This window comes from Ranitomeya imitator, chromosome 7, assembly GCF_032444005.1.
Source record: "Ranitomeya imitator isolate aRanImi1 chromosome 7, aRanImi1.pri, whole genome shotgun sequence".
Taxonomy (NCBI): domain Eukaryota; kingdom Metazoa; phylum Chordata; class Amphibia; order Anura; family Dendrobatidae; genus Ranitomeya; species Ranitomeya imitator.
This window is the reverse complement of record NC_091288.1, coordinates 87,763,074-87,784,122: the sequence shown is the minus strand read 5'-3', so window position 1 is coordinate 87,784,122 and position 21,049 is coordinate 87,763,074. Positions and strand designations below refer to the sequence as shown.

The 21,049-nt window shown below is 43.5% G+C and overlaps 1 protein-coding gene across 1 annotated transcript in view; it reads left to right on the top strand.

The window, feature by feature from the left end:
- Positions 1-21,049, top strand: part of LOC138644785 (caspase-8-like) — a 203,408-nt gene that overhangs the window by 76,958 nt on the left and 105,401 nt on the right. The gene's annotated exons all lie outside the window — the stretch shown is intronic.

Below are 21,049 nucleotides of genomic sequence, written 5' to 3'. Positions count from 1 at the left end.
AGTTTGGAAGGGGGGCAATTTTTGAAACTGGGTTCTCGGTTTCCTACTGTTCTCCTAATTCATAAGGTATGGGAAAAAGTTAAACAGATTAGGGGTGTCACAGGCCTTACCAAATACTCACCTATATGGGATAATATAAACTTACAAGAATTTAAGCAATTGGAAGGATATGGGCCATGGAGAGAGGCAGGAATTAGAAAGATGGGTCAGCTAATGGGTCAAGGGGGACTTAAGTCATTTGTGGAGTTACAAACAGAATTCCAGTTATCATATTTAAATTTATATCATTATAAAAGAATTCAGCATGCGTATCGGTCGCAATGTCGGAGAAAACTTATTGAGATCCAGATTGATATCACGCTGGCTTCCATTTTGGAAAACAGCGGGACAAGGGGTGCAATTTCAGAAGTGTATAGAGATTTATTATTCACCTTTCTAGCCAAACATCCCATCAAGTCTAGAGTGAAATGGGAAGCTGAATTGGGAGAGATAAATGATGATCGATAGGAATCTATTTTAGAATATGTGACTAAGATCTCTATGAGCGAACCTGGGAGGATGTCTCAATTATATGTGATTCATAGAGCTTACGGAACTCCTGATAGACTGTTCAAGATGGGTTTGAGGTCTGATTCCGAGTGTCCACGATGTTCGCAGGAACAGGCAGACATGTTACACATGCTGTGGCATTGCCCTAGATTGTCTGCCTTCTGGACAGTTGTATTGAATCGGATTGAATTGGTATATAGGTGTGTCATTCCCAGAGACCCTTTGGTCTGTATATTAGGCTATGTGGAAGAAATAGCAGTGGTGTCTATGGTTAAACTGGCGATTGCTAGACTGTTATTCATAGCAAGGAAATTGATAGCTCGGTTCTGGATCAGGGAGGAGCCTCCGACTAGACGAGACTTTCTTACGCAGGCGGACCATATAATTTTATTGGAAAAAAGTATATATACTAAGAGAAATAAACTACCGTATATACTCGAGTATAAGCCGACCCGAGTATAAGCCGACCCCCCTAATTTTGCCACAAAAAACTGGGAAAACTTATTGACTCGAGTATAAGCCTAGGGTGGAAATGCAGCATTTACCGGTGAATTTCAAAAATAAAAATAGATCATTATTTCCCCATAGCTGTGCCATATAGTGCTCTGCACCGTTCATATTTCCCCATAGGTGTGAACCATATAGTGCTCTGCACCGTTCATTGTGCCCCCTAGCTGTGCCATATACGGTGCTCTGCACCGTTCATTGTGCCCCATAGATGTGCCATATACGGTGCTCTGCACCGTTCACTGTGCCCCATAGCTGTGCTGTGCCATATACGGTGCTCTGCACCGTTCACTGTGCCCCATAGCTGTGCTGTGCCATATACGGTGCTCTGCACCGTTCACTGTGCCCCATAGCTGTGCCATATACGGTGCTCTGCACCGTTCACTGTGCCCCATAGCTGTGCTGTGCCATATACGGTGCTCTGCACCGTTCACTGTGCCCCATACATAGCTGTGCTGTGCCATATACGGTGCTCTGCACTGTTCACTGTGCCCCATAGCTGTGCTGTGCCATATACGGTGCTCTGCACCGTTCACTGTGCCCCATAGCTGTGCTGTGCCATATACGGTGCTCTGCACCGTTCACTGTGCCCCATAGCTGTGCTGTGCCATATACGGTGCTCTGCACCGTTCACTGTGCCCCATAGCTGTGCTGTGCCATATACGGTGCTCTGCACCGTTCACTGTGCCCCATAGCTGTGCTGTGCCATATACGGTGCTCTGCACCGTTCACTGTGCCCCCATAGATGTTCCACATAAATTTGTGCCGCCGCTGCCGCAATAAAGAAAAAAAAACACATACTCCCCTCCCTTGATTGCAGCTCCCGGCGTCTCGTTCCGGCGCCTCCATCTTCCCGGCGTCTCTGCTCTGACTGATCAGGCAGAGGGCGCCGCGCACACTGTATGCGTCATCGCGCCCTCTGCCTGATCAGTCAGAGAGCAGAGACGCCGGGAAGATGGAGGCGCCGGCCGGGAAGATGGATCGGCGCCCGGCGGCTGGAACGAGGACAGGTGAATATAACATACTCACCTAGTCCTGGCGATCCTCGCGCTGTCCCCTCCTGTCTTCGGTGCCGCAGTTTCTTCCTCTATCAGCGGTCACCGGCACCGCTGATTAGAGAAATGAATAAGCGGCTCCGCCCCTATGGGAGGTGGAGCCGCTTATTCATTTCTGTAATGAGCGGTCCCACGTGACCGCTGAAGAGGGGAAGAAACTGCAGCGCCGAAGCCCGTGGGATGGCAGGGACAGCGCGAGGATCGCTGGGACTAGGTAAGTATACCTCAGCGCCCTCACCCCCTCACCCGCCGACCCCACCGCTACCGTGACTCGAGTATAAGCCGAGGGGGGCACTTTCAGCCCAAAAATTTGGGCTGAAAATCTCGGCTTATACTCGAGTATATACGGTAGATGTATTTCAAAAGATTTGGCAGCCATGGATAGAATGGAATTAGAATTGTGGGGAGGATGCATAATGTTATAGATGATGTTCATACTATACAATTGTATTTGAATTGGGGAAGGAATATCGGATGGGAATTCGGGAAAGCATTAAAGGGGTCTCGAAGGGGGGGGGTTAGGGAGGGAAAAGGGGGGGAAGTTATGTTCATAAAATATATGATTATCCGTGAATAACAGCTTGATGTCATTTGTTATCATTGATTTTCCTTAATAAAAATTTATCTGATTAAAAAAAAATATATATTTATTGAAATTTTAAACAGGAAAAACAATAAAAAGAATCATTACAATGTCCAGAGCTATACATTACGCCTCTGAGAACACAGCACAAGTGTAGTTGAACAAGGACTCAGGCACATAAAGGGTACATGCTTCTCATCTTGAGAATCACCTTGGGACATGGACCTTATATACAGAATATAGCAATGTACACGCCCATGTATTAAGAATTATGAGTATGTACGCAGCCAAGTCAGGAACCCTGTGCTCTCCTTGAAGGATTGCCAGAGGATCCAGGTGCGTCCCTGATATGCAGCATCACCATCACCCGCCACCAGCGACTCCAGACGATGTAATCTATCCATTTCAGCTATCCATTCCTCCGTGGAGGGGACCTCCGTGAACCTCCAATGTTGGGGAATAACTGCCCTGGCAGCTATTAGGCAAAATCTCAGGATCCCCTTTTTAACGGAAGCTATCGAACTGGGTATCAGGGACAGTAGGGCCATTTGGGGGGAGGGCTCATGGCGGACCCCACTCATCAATTGAAAGGCATCGAAAACTGAGTTCCAGAAGGGTTGCAGGGGACCACAGGACCACCAAACATGAAGCATAGAGCCCGTGGCGGAGCCACATCTCCAGCAGGCATCCGAGATCTCCGGGTTAATCCTGTGGAGAAGGGTGGGACACCTATACCAGCGTGTCAGTAATTTATAATTCCTCTCCTGCGCCTGACTGGACATCGTCATCTTATGTGCAAGAGTGAAGATTTTCAGACTATCCGCCTCAGAAAAGGTGATCCCCAGATCCCTCTCCCAAGCCTCCATAAATCCAAGCATAGTAGGGGGAAGTGAATTCAAGACCAGGCCATAGAGCACCGAAACCACGTGGGAGGGACCCTCGGTAGGGAGCATCAGGGACTCAAATGGCGTCAGCGCCCCCATCGGCACACTGGAAAGAAAGCTCCGCAATTGCAGAAACTCTAGCCAGGACAGCGGTGTCGTAAGACCAGAACCTCATAACCCCCGCACGCCGGAGAGCCCCCACAAGCTTATCCTTCACCTGACCCAGTCCCACCCCGTCAAGTCATGACCAACACAGATACGTAGATCTATTCATTGCTGGGGAAAGGCCGGATTGTCAAAAAGGGGACTCAGTCTGCTCAATCGGGAGGTCAGGCGTAATTTCACATAGGATCTATCCCAGAACCTCAAAACAATCTGTGTGAGTGGAGCAAAACTCGACACAGGTGGGCGTCCGGTCCCCCCCAGCCAAGGCAGCCAGTACAAAGAAGAGGGTGATAAAAGTTTCTCCAGGAGCACCCACTGTTTATGAGCATCACTGAACCTCCAGTCGACAATCCTAGAGATCAAGACTGCCTGATAATAACGTTTAAAATCAAGAAGGCCTACCCCCCCTTTAGTCTTGGGTCTCATTAACACTGAGAATCGAGTCAGCGGCTTCTTAGTTCCCCAAATAAAGCTATTGATGGCCGACTGCAGGCGCCTGAAAAAGCAATCCGGAACCTGCACTGGAGCAGTCTGAAAAAGATAGAGGAATCGGGGTAAAATATCCATTTTGACCACTCCCACCCGTCCGAACCAAGATACCTGAGGTCTGCCATACCATTTAAGGTCCGAGATAGTTTTCTGCAGGAGCGGGACGTAGTTCAGAGCATATGTTGCGCTAATGTCAGCAGGTATTAAGACTCCTAAATATTTTAAGGCATCGGTCTTCCACTTGAAAGAGAAGGACGCCTGGAGCTAAGAGACTAGATCATCAGGAAGGGAGATATTGAGCGCCTCCGTCTTGGAGTAGTTAACTTTAAAGTTTGAAACCTCCCCGAACCTACGGAACTCTCGGAGGAGTACAGGAAAAGCCACGGTCGGGTTGGTAATGTACAGCAATAAATCATCCGCATACAGGGATATCTTAAACTCATGTTGGCCAATCCGCAGACCCTCAATATCAGGTGTCTTCTGTAATGCCACTGCCAGATGCTGCATCACAAGGATAGAAAGTAAGGGGGAAAGGGAGCAACCCTGACGGGTCCCGTTTCTTATGTCAATGGGCAGGGAAAGGGTGCCGTTCACGCTAAGACGGGCCGTAGACCTATGATACAGAGCAAAAATCCTCTCCAACATATTAGGTCCCACTCCCAGTTGCTTTAGGGAGGCACGTAAAAAGGTCCAGCCTAGGCGATCAAACGCCTTCTCAGCGTCAATAGATAAACGTGCTGGTACCTTTCCTGTGCGCATGTACGAGGTCAGAAGCAACGTCTTCACCGTGTTATCCTTGGCCTCCCTGTGCAGCACAAAGCCCACCTGATTAATATGGATGAACCCAGGGAGAATAGGGTTCAGTCTAACAGCTAACACTTTCGCGAACACCTTCACATCCACATTAATGAGGAATATGGGCCTATAGCTTGCACACAATAGGGGATCTTTTCCTGGTTTAGGAATCACGGTGATTATGGCCATCAGCGTTTGGGGGGCAAAGGGGCAGCTGGCCGAGATGGAGTTAAACAGTTTGGTCATGAAGGGGACCAGGGAATTCGCATATAACTTATGGAAGGCGGCGGAGAATCCGTCAGGACCAGGGCTTTTACCATTAGCCAAAGATTTTATCGTGTCTAAAATCTCCTGTTCCGAGAGAGGACTCTCCAGGGCCTCAGACTCCTCCACCGACTTGGATTAACTCTTTCCATCTGAGCAAGAACTAGACATCCTTGATTGTCCTCATACATCTTTGTTAGTCCTAATTTTTGTTGTCCTAAGTCTGTTAGCAGTTGTCTTAACCATAGAACCTCTTGACTGGCATGTGCTGCGGTGACTTATTCTGCTTCTGTCGACGACAGTGTTAATATAGATTGTTTCTTACTAGTCCAACTAATTGGTCCGCCTGAGAGCAAGAAAAGATAGTCACTGGTAGATTTTCTGTCAATTGGATCTCCAGCCCAGTCTGCATCAACTTATCCGGTTAACATGCATTTCTCACTTGCAGGTAGTTTCAGTTTAACACTGCTAGTCCCTTTCAAATAACGGATTACTCTCTTCACTGCATTCCAATTCATTTTGTTTGGCTTTGACACCTTCCTGCACAAAATTCCTACTGCTGCTGCAATGTCTGGCCTTGTAACAGTCGCAAGATATAATAATTTTCCCATTGCCTTTCTGTATTGTTCATTATTCAGTAACAGATTCTGTTCACTATTTATTTCCTTCTGATAGTTGGTTTCCATTGGAGACTTTACTGGTTTTGCATCTTTCAATCTAAATGTTTTGATTAAGAAGGAAACTTCCATCTTCTTCGCTTTCTATCTGTAATCCTAGGTACTGTTTCACATTTCCCAGATCTTTGCTCTCGAAGTGTTGATCCAAAGTTTTCACTCTCTGCTTCATCCCTTTCTTCTTCAAAACAAACTAAAATATCGTCCACATATATCAGAACATAGATCCGTCTGTCTGTCAGTCTCTTTGTATATAGACAAGGATCCACTTTGCTTCTCTGAAAATGTTCATTTGTGAGTACTTCTGTGATTTTATCATTCCACGCTTTAGCGGCTTGTTTGGTTTCCTTTTATCATTGAATCCTGGGGGTTGTTCCATGTAAATGTCTTCTGTTAAGTCTCCATTCAGAAATGCTGCCCTTTACATCCAGATGTTTCAACTGCATTTGTTTCATTGCTGCAACTGCAAAGTTCTGATTGTGGTGTGTTTGACAGCTGGAGCAAATGTCTCATCATAGTCTTCTCCATATTTCTGAGCATAATCTTTAGCTAAGAGTCTTGCTCGGTATCGATCAGCTGTGCCGTCTGCTTGGTATTTTACTTTAAAACCCATTTACATCCTATAGCTTTTTTTCTTTTGTTAGTTCTGGCAGTGTCCATGTCTTTGAATCATGCATGGATTTTATTTCTGCTTCTTCAGCCTTTATCCATTTCTTCTGAAAGTTGAGATATGTCCTCCCAAGATGTAGGTTCATAAATTTTAGTTGTACTTGCTTTGAATGAAAGACATTGAGGTGGTCTTCCCTTGTTTTCTCTCATTGAGCGTCTTGGTTCTGTCTCTGTATGGAGCTGTATCTCTTGACTTTCAGTTTTTTGATTTTCATCGATTTTCACTTCTTTCCCATCAGATGTTCCTGGAGTTATATATATCACGGTCGTTTCTCTAATTTTTCGTTTCCAGTGATGTCATTGTCATCATTTAGATCTTCAATGAATGTTAAACTGTTACTCACTGTGATTCTGTCTGTCTTGGGATCTATTATTCTGTATCCTTTGCAATTGTCACTATATCCAACAAATATTCCTTCAATGGCTCTGTTTTGAAGTTTTGAGCGTTTTTCTTCTGGAATAAACACAAAAACTTTGCAACCAAAAACTCTTAGGGTATGTGTCCACATTACATCCGGATTAGCTGCGGATTGAACGCTGCATACAGCCACAGCATTCAGATGTTACAGCATAGTGAAGGGGATTTTATGAAATCCCGTCTCCACTATGCGGCTCTGCATTTACGGACATGCGGCACGTCTTTTTAGAACGCAGCATGTCTGTTTACCTTGCGATGACGCTCCGTCGCTGCAAGATAAATCATAGGGCCCTATGTATGGGGTGCGGAGATTCCGGATGTGTGCAATGAACACATCCGGAATCACCATGCGTACAGAAGGGGGCGGCGCTTTGGGCGGAGCAGGTTTTCCGCTCCGTCCAAAGCACCGTCATTACGGACTGTGGACATGCACCCTTAAATAACTACACTTGGTTTCTTACCTTGCCACAGTTCATATGTTTTTTTTTTCAGTTTTCTTGAAAAAAGTCTGTTTTGCAGATAAGTAGCTGTCATTGCTGCTTCACACCAGTATTTCTCTGGTAGTTTGGAGTCTGTTAGCATACATCTTATCATTTTAGTCAGAGTTCTGTTTTTCCTTTCTGCTACCCCGTTCTGTTCAGGTGTGTATGTAACAGTCTTGATGCTCTATTCCTTTCTGTCTTAGGCCGCCGTCACACATGCGAGTTTTACGGACGTAAGAGCGCAGAATCTACGTCCGTAAAAGTCGCAAAAAATACGGCACAATTATTCTCTATGCCCCTGCTCCTATTTGCCGTATTTTACTGATCAGTATTATACGGCTTTCTACGGCCGTACAAAATCGCAGCATGCTGCGTTTGTCACCGTACTGCGCAAGAAATACGCCAATGAAAGTCTATGGAAGCGTGAAAAATACGGATTACACACGGACAAGCAGTGTGACTTGCGAGAAATACGCAGCGCTGTTAGAGAGAAAAGCCGGTAATTCAGTGCGGTGTACAGTAAAATCACACTGACAGCTTACAGTAGAATAGGTAGAATAAATGTGTACACATAGAATAGGTATATATATATATATATGTCAGTGAGACACATATATGTATATATATTAATATTTATTCCAGCGCTAGACAGCTTGAAAGCCGGTAATTCAATTACCGGCTTTTTCCTTCTCCTTCCTAAAACCCGACATGATTTGAGACATGGTTTACATACAGTAAACCATGTCTTCTCTCCATTTTTTTTGCAGATTCCACACTACTAATGTCAGTAGTGTGTATCTGCAAAATTTGGCCGTTCTAGCTCTTAAAATAAAGGGTTAAATGGCGGAAAAAATTGGCGTGGGCTCCCGCGCAATTTTCTCCGCCAGAGTAGTAAAGCCAGTGACTGAGGGCAGATATTAATAGCCTGGAGAGGGTCCACGGTTATTGGCCCCCCCCTGGCTAAAAATATCTGCCCCCAGCCACCCCAGAAAAGGCACATCTGGAAGATGCGCCTATTCTGGCACTTGGCCACTCTCTTCCCATTCCCGTGTAGCGGTGGGATATGGGGTAATGAAGGGTTAATGCCACCTTGCTATTGTAAGGTGACATTAAGCCTAATTAATAATGGAGAGGCGTCAATTATGACACCTATCCATTATTAATCCAATTGTAGTGAAGGGTTAAATAAAACACAAACACATTTTTTAAAATTATTTTAATGAAATAAAAACAATGGTTGTTGCAGTATTTTATTCAACGCCCAATCCAGTCACTGAAGACCCTCGTTCTGTGAGTAAAAAAACATAATAAACCAACAATATACTTACCCTCCGCAGATCTGTAACGTCCAACGATGTAAATCCTTCTGAAGGGGTTAAAACATTTTGCAGCAAGGAGCTGTGCTAATGCAGGCTGCTCCTCGCTGCAAAACCCCAGGGAATGAGGCTAAAAATAGATCAATGATCTATATTTAGCTTCATTGGCGGTGAGGCGCCCTCTGCTGGCTGTTCATAGATCGTGGGAAATTACCTAGAAAGCCTGGGAGCTTTCTAGGTAATTTCCCACGATCTATGAACAGCCAGCAGAGGGCGCCTCACCGCAAATGAAGCTAAATATAGATCATTGATCTATAATATAGCCTCATTCCCTGGGGTTTTGCAGCGAGGAGCAGCCTGCATTAGCACAGCTCCTTGCTGCAAAATGTTTTAACCCCTTCAGAAGGATTTACATCGTTGGACGTTACAGATCTGCGGAGGGTAAGTATATTGTTGGTTTATTATGTTTTTTTACTCACAGAACGAGGGTCTTCAGTGACTGGATTGGGCGTTGAATAAAATACTGCAACAACCATTGTTTTTATTTCATTAAAATAATTTTAAAAAATGTGTTTGTGTTTTATTTAACCCTTTACTAGTATTGGATTAATAATGGATAGGTGTCATAATTGACGCCTCTCCATTATTAATTAGGCTTAATGTCACCTTACAATAGCAAGGTGGCATTAACCCTTCATTACCCCATATCCCACCGCTACACGGGAATGGGAAGAGAGTGGCCAAGTGCCAGAATAGGCGCATCTTCCAGATGTGCCTTTTCTGGGGTGGCTGGGGGCAGATATTTTTAGCCAGGGGGGGGCCAATAACCATGGACCCTCTCCAGGCTATTAATATCTGCCCTCAGTCACTGGCTTTACTACTCTGGCGGAGAAAATTGCGCGGGAGCCCACGCCAATTTTTTCCGCCATTTAACCCTTTATTTTAAGAGCTAGAACGGCCAAATTTTGCAGATACACACTACTGACATTAGTAGTGTGGAATCTGCAAAAAAAATGGAGAGAAGACATGGTTTACTGTATGTAAACCATGTCTCAAATCATGTCGGGTTTTAGGAAGGAGAAGGAAAAAGCCGGTAATTGAATTACCGGCTTTCAAGCTGTCTAGCGCTGGAATAAATATTAATATATATACATATATGTGTCTCACTGACATATATATATATACCTATTCTATGTGTACACATTTATTCTACCTATTCTACTGTAAGCTGTCAGTGTGATTTTACTGTACACCGCACTGAATTACCGGCTTTTCTCTCTAATATATGTGTCTACTGACATATATATATATATATATATATATATATATATATATATATATATATATATATATATATATATATATATACAGTATATATATATTTTCTTTTCTTTTTGGGACACATGGATCACTTCTATAGCGGTATGTTGGTTTTGCTAGCCTGCGAGAAAACCACGCAGTACGGATGCCATACGGATTACATACGGAGGATGCCATGCGCAAAAAACGCTGACACACCCTGCCTACGGAGGAGCTACGGACCACTTTTTTCGGGACTTTTCAGCGTATTACGGCCGTAATATACGGACCGTATTGTTTTACGCTGTGTGTGACGCCGGCCTTAAGTAGTTTTCTATTTGGCGTCCTGTAAATTCACCTCCATTATCACATCTGATGATGATTAGCTTCCTCCGAAACTTGTTATTTGACTGTATCACATAGTCTTCTAATTTTTCAAAAACTTCACTTTTGTTCTTTATCAAGTACGTGACTGTGTATCTTGGGTAGTCATCTATGAAGGTCACTATATATCTATTACCTCCTGATGTGGTCACTTTCATGACTCCACATACATCAGTGTGTACCAAGTCATGTGGTCTTGTGATTTTTGCTTCACTCTCTTTAGGTAAAGATACTCTTGTAGCTTTAGATTTTATACAACATTCACATTTTACGGTAATTGAGCAATCACATATCAATAGATCTTTTGTCAAATTCTTCATTGACTGATCTCAGCTGTGTTACAACCTCCATCATGGAGTTTATATGCTCCTGCATGCCTTGCACTTACTCTCATCTTGTAAAGTTTTCTTAGCAGGAATAGTTTGTGATTTAAGCTGGATCATTCATTTAGCTTTCTCGATGCTTCAAACATTCCTTTTGCTGTATTCTCATTCCTTAGGTGGATTAACTGATCATCCACTAATAAGCTAATAGTAGCTCTTGCTGGTTTGTTTTTCTTATCCCATGTCTGACTATTATCATTGGGTCTGTCTGTAGTGATTACCTCCCATAAATCATCTTTAGAAAGTAACATCATCACTTTGAACTTCCATAACTGATACCACATATGTGCAGATACATTCTTTTGATCGCCCGTTATTGCATTTTAATGCAATGTCGCAGCAACCAAAAAAACGTAATTCTGGCGTTTCAAATTTTTTTCTCGCTGCGCTGTTTAGCGATCAGGTTAATGCTTTTCTTTTATTGATAGATCGGGCGATTCTGAACGCGGCGATACCAAATATGTGTAGATTTGACTTTTTTTTATTGTTTTATTTTGGATGGGGCGAAAGGGGGGTGATTTAAACTTTCATTTTTTTATTTTTTTTTTCATGTTTTTAAAAACATTTCTTTTTTTACTTTTGCCATGCTTCAATAGCCTCAATGGGAGGCTAGAAGCTGGCACCACTTGATTGGCTCTGCTACATAGCAGCGATCTGATGTTCGCTGCTATGTAGCAGAAATGCAGGTGTGCTGTGAGCGCCGACCACAGTGGGGCGCTCACAGCAGGCCGGCATTAGTAACCATAGAGGTCTCAAGGACCTCTATGGTTACCATCCTGATGCATCGCCAACCCCCGATCATGTGACGGGGTCGGCGATGAGGTCATTTCCGGCCGCCCGGCCGGAAGCGCCGGTTAAATGCCGCTGTCTGCATTTGACAGCGGCATTTAACAGGTTAATAGCGGCGGGTGAATCTCGATTTCACCCGCCGCTATTGCGTGCACATGTCAGCTGTACAAAACAGCTGACATGTCGCGACTTTGATGTGGGCTCACCGCCGGAGCCCACATCAAAGGGGGAGAAACTACATGCGCAGTAATAGTACGGCGCATGTCGTGAAAGGGTTAACAACGGTGGGCCCTGTTGGTAGGGAACGAGGAATAGACACCTCCTGCACTCACCTGAGGATGTGCCCTGCTTTTACTAGCGTCCCTATATGGGTTCTTTCACCCCATCGCCGAACAGGATACCTAATCCCTCACATGCCCTGCTCTAATCCCTAGGTAGGGAGCTGGCAGGTGAGAGCTCTGGTCCCACTGCTGCACTAATACAGCACAGGGTAAGTTACAGACAACACAGGGACAAAACGACAATAAACTCCACACTTGGCTTTCTCTGCTGCATTGCACCTCACAGCCGAGTAAGGCACCAGATATCAGTACTCAGCTGAAGAACCACTGAACCAGCAACATCCAGTCTTCAGCACGGTTGGTATCCAAAAGGACCTGTATAACCAAGAGTCAGCTGATGCATCAGGTGACCTTTTAAAGGAAGGTGGGAGTGGTCACCACCTGCATAAGCAAAGTAGGCTGCAATGTAATTACTCCAGCATCCACCGGGAGGGTGGGAACTGCATTAACCCCCGAAGACCTGAAAGGAAAAAAGTTTTAATCTGAGGGAAACCAGATCTGTCACAAATCCAAAATAGGATCGTGACATCACCTCTGCACCGTGAGATTTTTTTCTCACTGTGTTAGCGGTGATCTCACCGGAGGGAAGTCACCGCAGTTCATTGGCCTGGCTGGGAACACAGTCTTAGTGACCTGCGGTAACCTCAATGAGGTCACTGCTACTCACTGATGCTGCGCTCACTTGTTTTTTATTTTTGTTTTATTTCGGGAGACTGATGAGTGATTCAATGGAATGGGCGTTAGGTGAGTATAACTGTGTTTGTTATTTTTAAATTTAAAAAAGGAGCAGCTTAATGTCACCGGACAATACAAAGGTGACATCAACCTCACAGGGCAAGTGTGAAGAGGCGGGCAAAGCTCTAGAATTGGCACATCTAATATATGTGCCTTTTCTGGGCAGCTGTGGGCTGAATTTTTAGGTTGGGGGCAATATCTATGGCCCCTTACCAGCCTGAGAATACCAGCCCCTAGCTGTCTACTTTAGCAAGGCTGGTTGTCAGAAATGTGGGGAACCCACGCCGTTTTTCAAAATTATTTATTTTTAAATAATTTAAAAAAGCAACATCTGGATCCCTCTGTTCTTGATAACCAGCCTTGCTAAATCTGTCAGCTGATGGCTGCAGCCCCTGGCTGTCAGTTTTGCAGGGGAACCCAAGCTGTTTTTTTTTTTTTAATTGATTTAGAGCACAGGCGCCGGTTGATGAATACTCCAATCAGCCAACACCTACTCTCGCTGTTATTAGCGGCAGCAGGCATTGGCTGATTTGAGCAGTAGTCCTCTGATCACAGCTACGGGCTCACGCTGTGAGCATCTGACAGCATGGGAACCTCAGCTGTTTGACCAGCGGTAATGATTGGTGAAGTCCGTGCTTGGTGTCCGTGGCCAAACAGTAGGTGTTTGATATTGACGTTGACCTTTTCTCTTCGCCAATCTCTAGTTATTACCAACAAAATTGCCAGATGGCTACAACCTGATCACCCAATTACTTTGATTTTTCACGGACTTCCAAAAGACCACAAGGATTTTTTCCAACTCCCCTCTGTCCTATAATCTAAGGCATAGGTTCTCTTAATTAAAACATTGGCCAGTGGCTAGATGAACATCTTCAGCCTCTCATTCTTCATACTCCAGATTATTTGAGGGATACATCTACAGTTCTCAAAATGTTCAATACATTTCAGAGGCAACAATATTTTCTTTTCACTACATGCAACGTTCTAAATCTTTAATCATCCATCCCACATGCTTTAGCCATAATAACTATAAAATAACATCTGGAAAATTACAATTCTCATTCCATACCATTAAAAAGTTCATTTTATCCACATTGGATTATTTAATGTGCCATAATTGTTTAATGTTTAAGGCAGAATTTTGTTTTTGCAGATGCTGTATTATTTATGTCATGGTATGAGGAATTTTTTATTTTTTCTGATAAAAATCCCTATTTTTCACAAATAATTTGTTACAGAAGATATATGGATGACGTGCGACTGGTATGGAAAAGGGACTCAATACATTTTCTTGAATTCACTAGATATTTGAATACCAACCAATGCAATTTCTGTTTTACATGCAGTACCCCTTCAATTCAAGCTCCCTTTTTGGACATGTTAGTCAGTGGAAATAATACCACATGCAGAGTTGACACTTCCATATGCTCTCAAGTGACGAGAGTTTTTTGTCTGAAGGTTCCATTATCAGCCAAATATTATTGGATAGAGGCTACAAAAGCAAAAATGACAAATATGCTTGTAGACAGGTTGCTAGCGTATCACGTTCCAGTTTACTGCAAGGGAACAAGCCGGTAATGATTCTATTGAAACTATGCCGGTTACATTTTCAACATCTTACAGCCCCCAATATAAGGATATCAAAAACATTATCCTTAAATATATAATAGTCTAAGGGGTACTTCCGTCTGTTTATCTGTCACGGAAATCCCGCGTCGCTGATTGGTCGCGGCCGGCCGCGACCAATCAGCAACGGGCAAAGTCCGGCCACAAATTGGCCCCTTCCCACTCTCCTCAAGTCAGTGCCCCCTCCCTACTTCCCTCCAGTCAGTGCCAGTGTGTCGCCCCATCCCGGACCAACTTTTTACTATTGATTCTGCCTATGCAGCATCAATAGTAAAAAGATATAATGTTAAAAATAATTAAAAAAAATAAAAAATTGTGCTATTCTCACCTTCCGCCGTCCACCGATGCGCACGATGCTGCCGCCAGCTTCCGTTCCCAGTGATGCATTGCGAAATTACCCAGATGTTATATACTGCCTGGCTGCTATATACTACGTGGGCAGTGTTATATACTACGTGGGCAGTGTTATATACTACGTGGGCAGTGTTATATACTACGTGGGCTGTGTTATATACTACGTGGGCTGTGCTATATATTATGTGGGCAGTGTTATATACAACGTGGCCTGTGTTATATACTGCGTGGGCTGTGCTATATATTACGTGGGCAGTTTTATATACTGTGTGGGCTGTGCTATATATTACGTGGGCTATGCTGTATATTACATGGGCTGTGCTGTATACTATGTGGCTGCTATATACTACGTGGCTGCTATATACTACATGGCTGTCTGTTACGTGGGATGTGCTATATACTATGTGGCTGCTATATACTATGTGGCTGCTATATACTACGTGGCTATGCTATATACTACGTGGCTGTGCTATATACTACATGGCTGTCTGTGTTATATACTACGTGGCTGTCTGTGTTATATACTATGTGGCTGCCTGTGTTATATACTATGTGGCTGTGCTATACAGTTAGGGCCAGAAATATTTGGACAGTGACACAATTTTCGCGAGTTGGGCTCTGCATGCCACCACATTGGATTTGAAATGAAACCTCTACAACAGAATTCAAGTGCAGATTGTAACGTTTAATTTGAAGGGTTGAACAAAAATATCTGATAGAAAATGTAGGAATTGTACACATTTCTTTACAAACACTCCACATTTTAGGAGGTCAAAAGTAATTGGACAAATAAACATAACCCAAACAAAATATTTTTATTTTCAATATTTTGTTGCAAATCCTTTGGAGGCAATCACTGCCTTAAGTCTGGAACCCATGGACATCACCAAACGCTGGGTTTCCTCCTTCTTAATGCTTTGCCAGGCCTTTACAGCCGCAGCCTTCAGGTCTTGCTTGTTTGTGGGTCTTTCCGTCTTAAGTCTGGATTTGAGCAAGTGAAATGCATGCTCAATTGGGTTTAGATCTGGAGATTGACTTGGCCATTGCAGAATGTTCCACTTTTTGGCACTCATGAACTCCTGGGTAGCTTTGGATGTATGCTTGGGGTCATTGTCCATCTGTACTATGAAGCGCCGTCCAATCAACTTTGCAGCATTTGGCTGAATCTGGGCTGAAAGTATATCCCGGTACACTTCAGAATTCATCCGGCTACTCTTGTCTGCTCTTATGTCATCAATAAAGACAAGTGACCCAGTGCCATTGAAAGCCATGCATGCCCATGCCATCACGTTGCCTCCACCATGTTTTACAGAGGATGTGGTGTGCCTTGGATCATGTGCCGTTCCCTTTCTTCTCCAAACTTTTTTTCTTCCCATCATTCTGGTACAGGTTGATCTTTGTCTCATCTGTCCATAGAATACTTTTCCAGAACTGAGCTGGCTTCTTGAGGTGTTTTTCTGCAAATTTAACTCTGGCCTGTCTATTTTTGGTATTGATGAATGGTTTGCATCTAGATGTGAACCCTTTGTATTTACTGTCATGGAGTCTTCTCTTTACTGTTGACTTAGAGACAGATACACCTACTTCACTGAGAGTGTTCTGGACTTCAGTTGATGTTGTGAACGGGTTCTTCTTCACCAAATTAAGTATGCGGCAATCATCCACCACTGTTGTCATCCGTGGACGCCCAGGCCTTTTTGAGTTCCCAAGCTCACCAGTCAATTCCTTTTTTCTCAGAATGTACCCAACTGTTGATTTTGCTACTCCAAGCATGTCTGCTATCCCTCTGATGGATTTTTTCTTTTTTTTCAGCCTCAGGATGTTCTGCTTCACCTCAATTGAGAGTTCCTTTGACCGCATGTTGTCTGCTCACAGCAACAGCTTCCAAATGCAAAACCACACACCTGGAATCCACCCCTGACCTTTTAACTACTTCATTGATTACAGGTTAACGAGGGAGACGCCTTCAGAGTTAATTGCAGCCCTTAGAGTCCATTGTCCAATTACTTTTGGTCCCTTGAAAAAGAGGACACTATGCATTACAGAGCTATGATTCCTAAACCCTTTCTCCGATTTGGATGTGGAAACTATCATATTGCAGCTGGGAGTGTGCACTTTCAGCCCATATTATATATATATAATTGTATTTCTGAACATGTTTTTGTAAACAGCTAAAATAACAAAACTTGTGTCACTGTCCAAATATTTCTGGCCCTAACTGTATACTACGTGGCTGTGCTAAGCGCGACGTACATACATACATATTCTAGAATACCCGATGCGTTAGAATTGTCGTTAAATATTTCCCTATTGTGAACGAAGACAATACTTTACGAACCATCATTAAAGGGGGCTGTGTGGCCAAAAAGGGTTGTACAATAGGCAATATGTTGTCTGCCAGCCTATCACACCACCCTCGAGCTGCCTCCTCTTGGTTGTTTGCAAAAGGGTTTTACAGATGCTCTGGGAACAGATGCACTGTATGTAATTATTCTTTTTTCAGGACAGAATAAGAAATATTACATCACGTCATTTATCAATTGCAACTCGGATCATATAGTCTATTGTATTGAATGTCGAGCTTAAAAAGTTTGCTACCAAGGTTATACTACTAGAAAATTCAAGAAAAGGATATCGGAACACAGTCAATATTACAGTATCACAAACAACAGGATTTATTCAAGAGAAGCAAAACATTTTTCTGCCATTCACATAGGTGGTCTTTCTAATTTTTGCTTTTTTGGCATTGAAAAAGTAACCTGTCCTGTCAGGGGTGGCAATTGGCGCTACGCGAAGTGTACTGGATCCCGACACTGGATACTAAATATCCCAATTATAAAAATGACTTATTTTACATTTATTAACCTTAATTTTCCTTTTTCTAACTATTTGAATCCAGTGTCAGGATCCAGCAGACAGGTACCATTTGCTGCCATCAACCAAATTCATATAGATTATTTTTTTAACCCCTTCAGCCCCCATGCCCCTTTTCACCTTCATGACCAAACCAAATTTTACAATTCTGACCACTGTCACTTTATGAAGTTATAACTCTGTAATGTAAAATCCTGAACTTTGGCGAAAATTTCCAAAATTTAGCAATTTTTTAAACTTTTAATTTGTATGCCCTGAAATCAGAGACTTATGTCAGATAAAATAGTTAATAAATAACATTTCCTACATGTCTACGTTACATCAGCACAATTTTTGAAACATAATTTTTTTTATTAGGAAATTGTAAAGATACTTTCTTTGGGGTTTCCATCTAAATCTACGAGTGACGTGATTCAGATGAAACCCCAGATGGATCCATTCACTATAATAAGGCAGCAGAGTTCCTCCAGACACCGTCTGGCCTTTGTTGAGCGATGTCCTTTTTTTCAGAAGTGCACAAAACTGTGGCGGAATGCACTTTTATGCACGCCTAAAAAGACATACAGCGCCGGATCACAGGGGGCCAGATGGCATCCACAGTGCCTCCATCTGCCTCATTATAGGGAATCTTACGCTGGGGGTTCTATCTTAATCACCTATTTCAGGGATTTTCATGGAAACCTTGGTGTAAGCGCTCAATGAAGAGCGCAGGATAAATATGCGCCAAGCCTTACTGCAATCTTTGGGAGGCATAATGAACAAATCAACAGCAGATGAAGAATTGGCTTTATTTATTTTTTATGTGTAAGATTGCACTTACTGAGTGTATTGGGGGACACTCGCTTAGCATGGGATTCAAACACACGGGCACGTTTTTTTCAAACAAAACAGTCCATACGGTTTATTTTATACAGCATATACAGCATTGTAAGCCAAGTTGCATATCACTGACTTACATGTAGTCCATTCTTCAACACAGCAAGATATGGTTTAACTTATTATCTTCACATTAACAGGTTGCAGCAACTAAACATGCTGGTACTCTCTTGACCAGTTGCTGTGGGTTACCACACAGTTCATATCACAAGCACCAACAGTCTGTATAGGTACCTGACGGGAGCTCCTGCTCCACCTGCTGATTTCTTGTCAGTCCTTTCTTCCGGGAAAGCTGCCTCACGGGAATCACCAACTTGCCTGTGCGGCATATCTTAGTCAGTCCAGACCCACCGAAGGACAGTAGCTTCCCCAACACAGACCATACAGATCCTCAGTGTCACTGTGCGCTGCTCAGGGATCCGGTCCTACTCCCAGTACCTCCCAACACACAAGTGTGTGGCCTGTCCAGGGGCTATCCAGGACTTTGGTCCAACACCGCAGGCCACCAAGTCCAAACTCCCACCACATGCTGTTCAGGAATCCTACTCCCCGGACTTCCAACAAAGGCTACCAGGACCTTGTACTTGGACCCTTCAGATCCAAACACTGGAACCACACAGCCCCCCACTCAGGAACCACACAGGACCCACACAGGACACACACAGGACCCACACAGGACCATGTGACCCACACCCTGGTCACATTATATACCTTTTAACCACTCCCCTGGGTGGGAGTGGGTGTGTGTGGCTAGTTTGTCCCGCCCATCTCACATAACTAGCCCTGCCAGCCTCCCATGATAAACATACAACACTATACTTATGGGACTACAGGTCCCAGAGCACCACATCACTTCAGGCTGGCAGCGCAGAGTCTTCTCCTCTGCAACACATATATCGGCCATTCACCACAATGCCAGACTTTGTCACATTATCACACTCATGCCTGCGATTGCCATGCACTCTCACGGCCTCAATACACCTCTGTGCGCACACTGGGGAGACCATGCAGCACCCCCACCTGTTACAGGGGTCACTGCATCACATATGCCATTCCTTGTGTGGTATAAGTGATTAGATGACTTCATTCTTCGGGTCAGTGCGGGTAAAGTAATACCAGATTTGCATCTTTTTTATGTTTGGCTGCTGTCACACACTAAAAGATGTTTATTTTTGTAAAAACTATTTTTTGCATCACCATATTTTGAGAGCTACAGTATAATGTTTCCATATTTCGGCTGATAGGGTCATGTGAGGACTTGTTTTTACAGGACAAGTTGTTATTTTTATTGGCACAATTTTTGGACAAATGGCTTTGAGCATGATCTAGCAATTTTGCTAGCTCTAGTGACCCGGATGTCGTCTTGACAACATCAGGTCACCATGACAACGATCGGCCCCTTGACGTGATGTCCCCGGGGTGCTGATCAGACGGCAGAGGGGGCTCCCTCTTTCTGCTTGCCTGCTAAATACTGCGATCAATATCAATTGCAATATTTAAGGGGTTAAAATATCTGGAGCTGTGAGAACACCTTTTGTGTGGTAGACCGCCATGACGAATCCATACGTCAAAGGTCATCAAGTACAAGCCAACCATGACGTATGGATACATCCAATGTCGGGAAAGGATTAAAAAAACACATTTGAATCAGTTTTGCTCTCCCCACCACCCAAAAAACTAATATGTGTGTGGCTTATAGAAACACGGGTAGATGCATGCTTTCATTGGGCAAATATGCTGCTTTGTTGCAAAGAAATCCACTTTGGAAGTGGTGTGCCAGTGGGTCTGGAATTGCTTTGGGCGTGACATAGCATGCCTTTCATCTTCATTTTTAGCCTAATACCACCCCAACAAGTTTTTCAAAATATCGGAATCTGGTGTCAGAATTCAGTATGCAGGCACCACTTGCTGACTTTAACTAAAATTTTGCCTTGTCTTTCCACACTTACAGTAGGTGTATTTTTTTCAACATATTGGAAATGCTGCTATTTGCTATTACCTGTATGCACGGACACACACATACTGCATTGGAAACCACATTTTCTTTTGAGGCAAACACACCTGATGGTTATTATAATGACTAATACACACAATAGTGATAGGTTTAATGTATCTTTATATTTCTTATGATTACCTCAAAGTGATATCTTACGGCTAAGGGCGTCCCAGTATGCCAGAAACGAGACAGCCCATGAGGTGTTTTCTTTTTTATTCATGTTTTAACTTTTTTCAATAAAAGCTATTTAATTTTGCCTAGACGGTTGTGCTGAAAAACTACCTCTTTCTCCAAGTCCTTCCAGCTGTAATCTATAGCTGGTACGGCACCCGCCAGAGGCCATTTTCAATGCAATGGATCCTCGCACATTTGCAGCATGACCAGCTCCTGATGACCCTCCTCTCCCCTTCCCTTTATGTCTAAAAATGCGTTTGTGCTTTTTTTTTTACCTGCAGATCCACCTCCTCTCTTTCAAGTCTATAGGGAAAATCCAAGAATATAAAATGCATATTTATCTCAAGAGAAATTGACGTATATCGGAT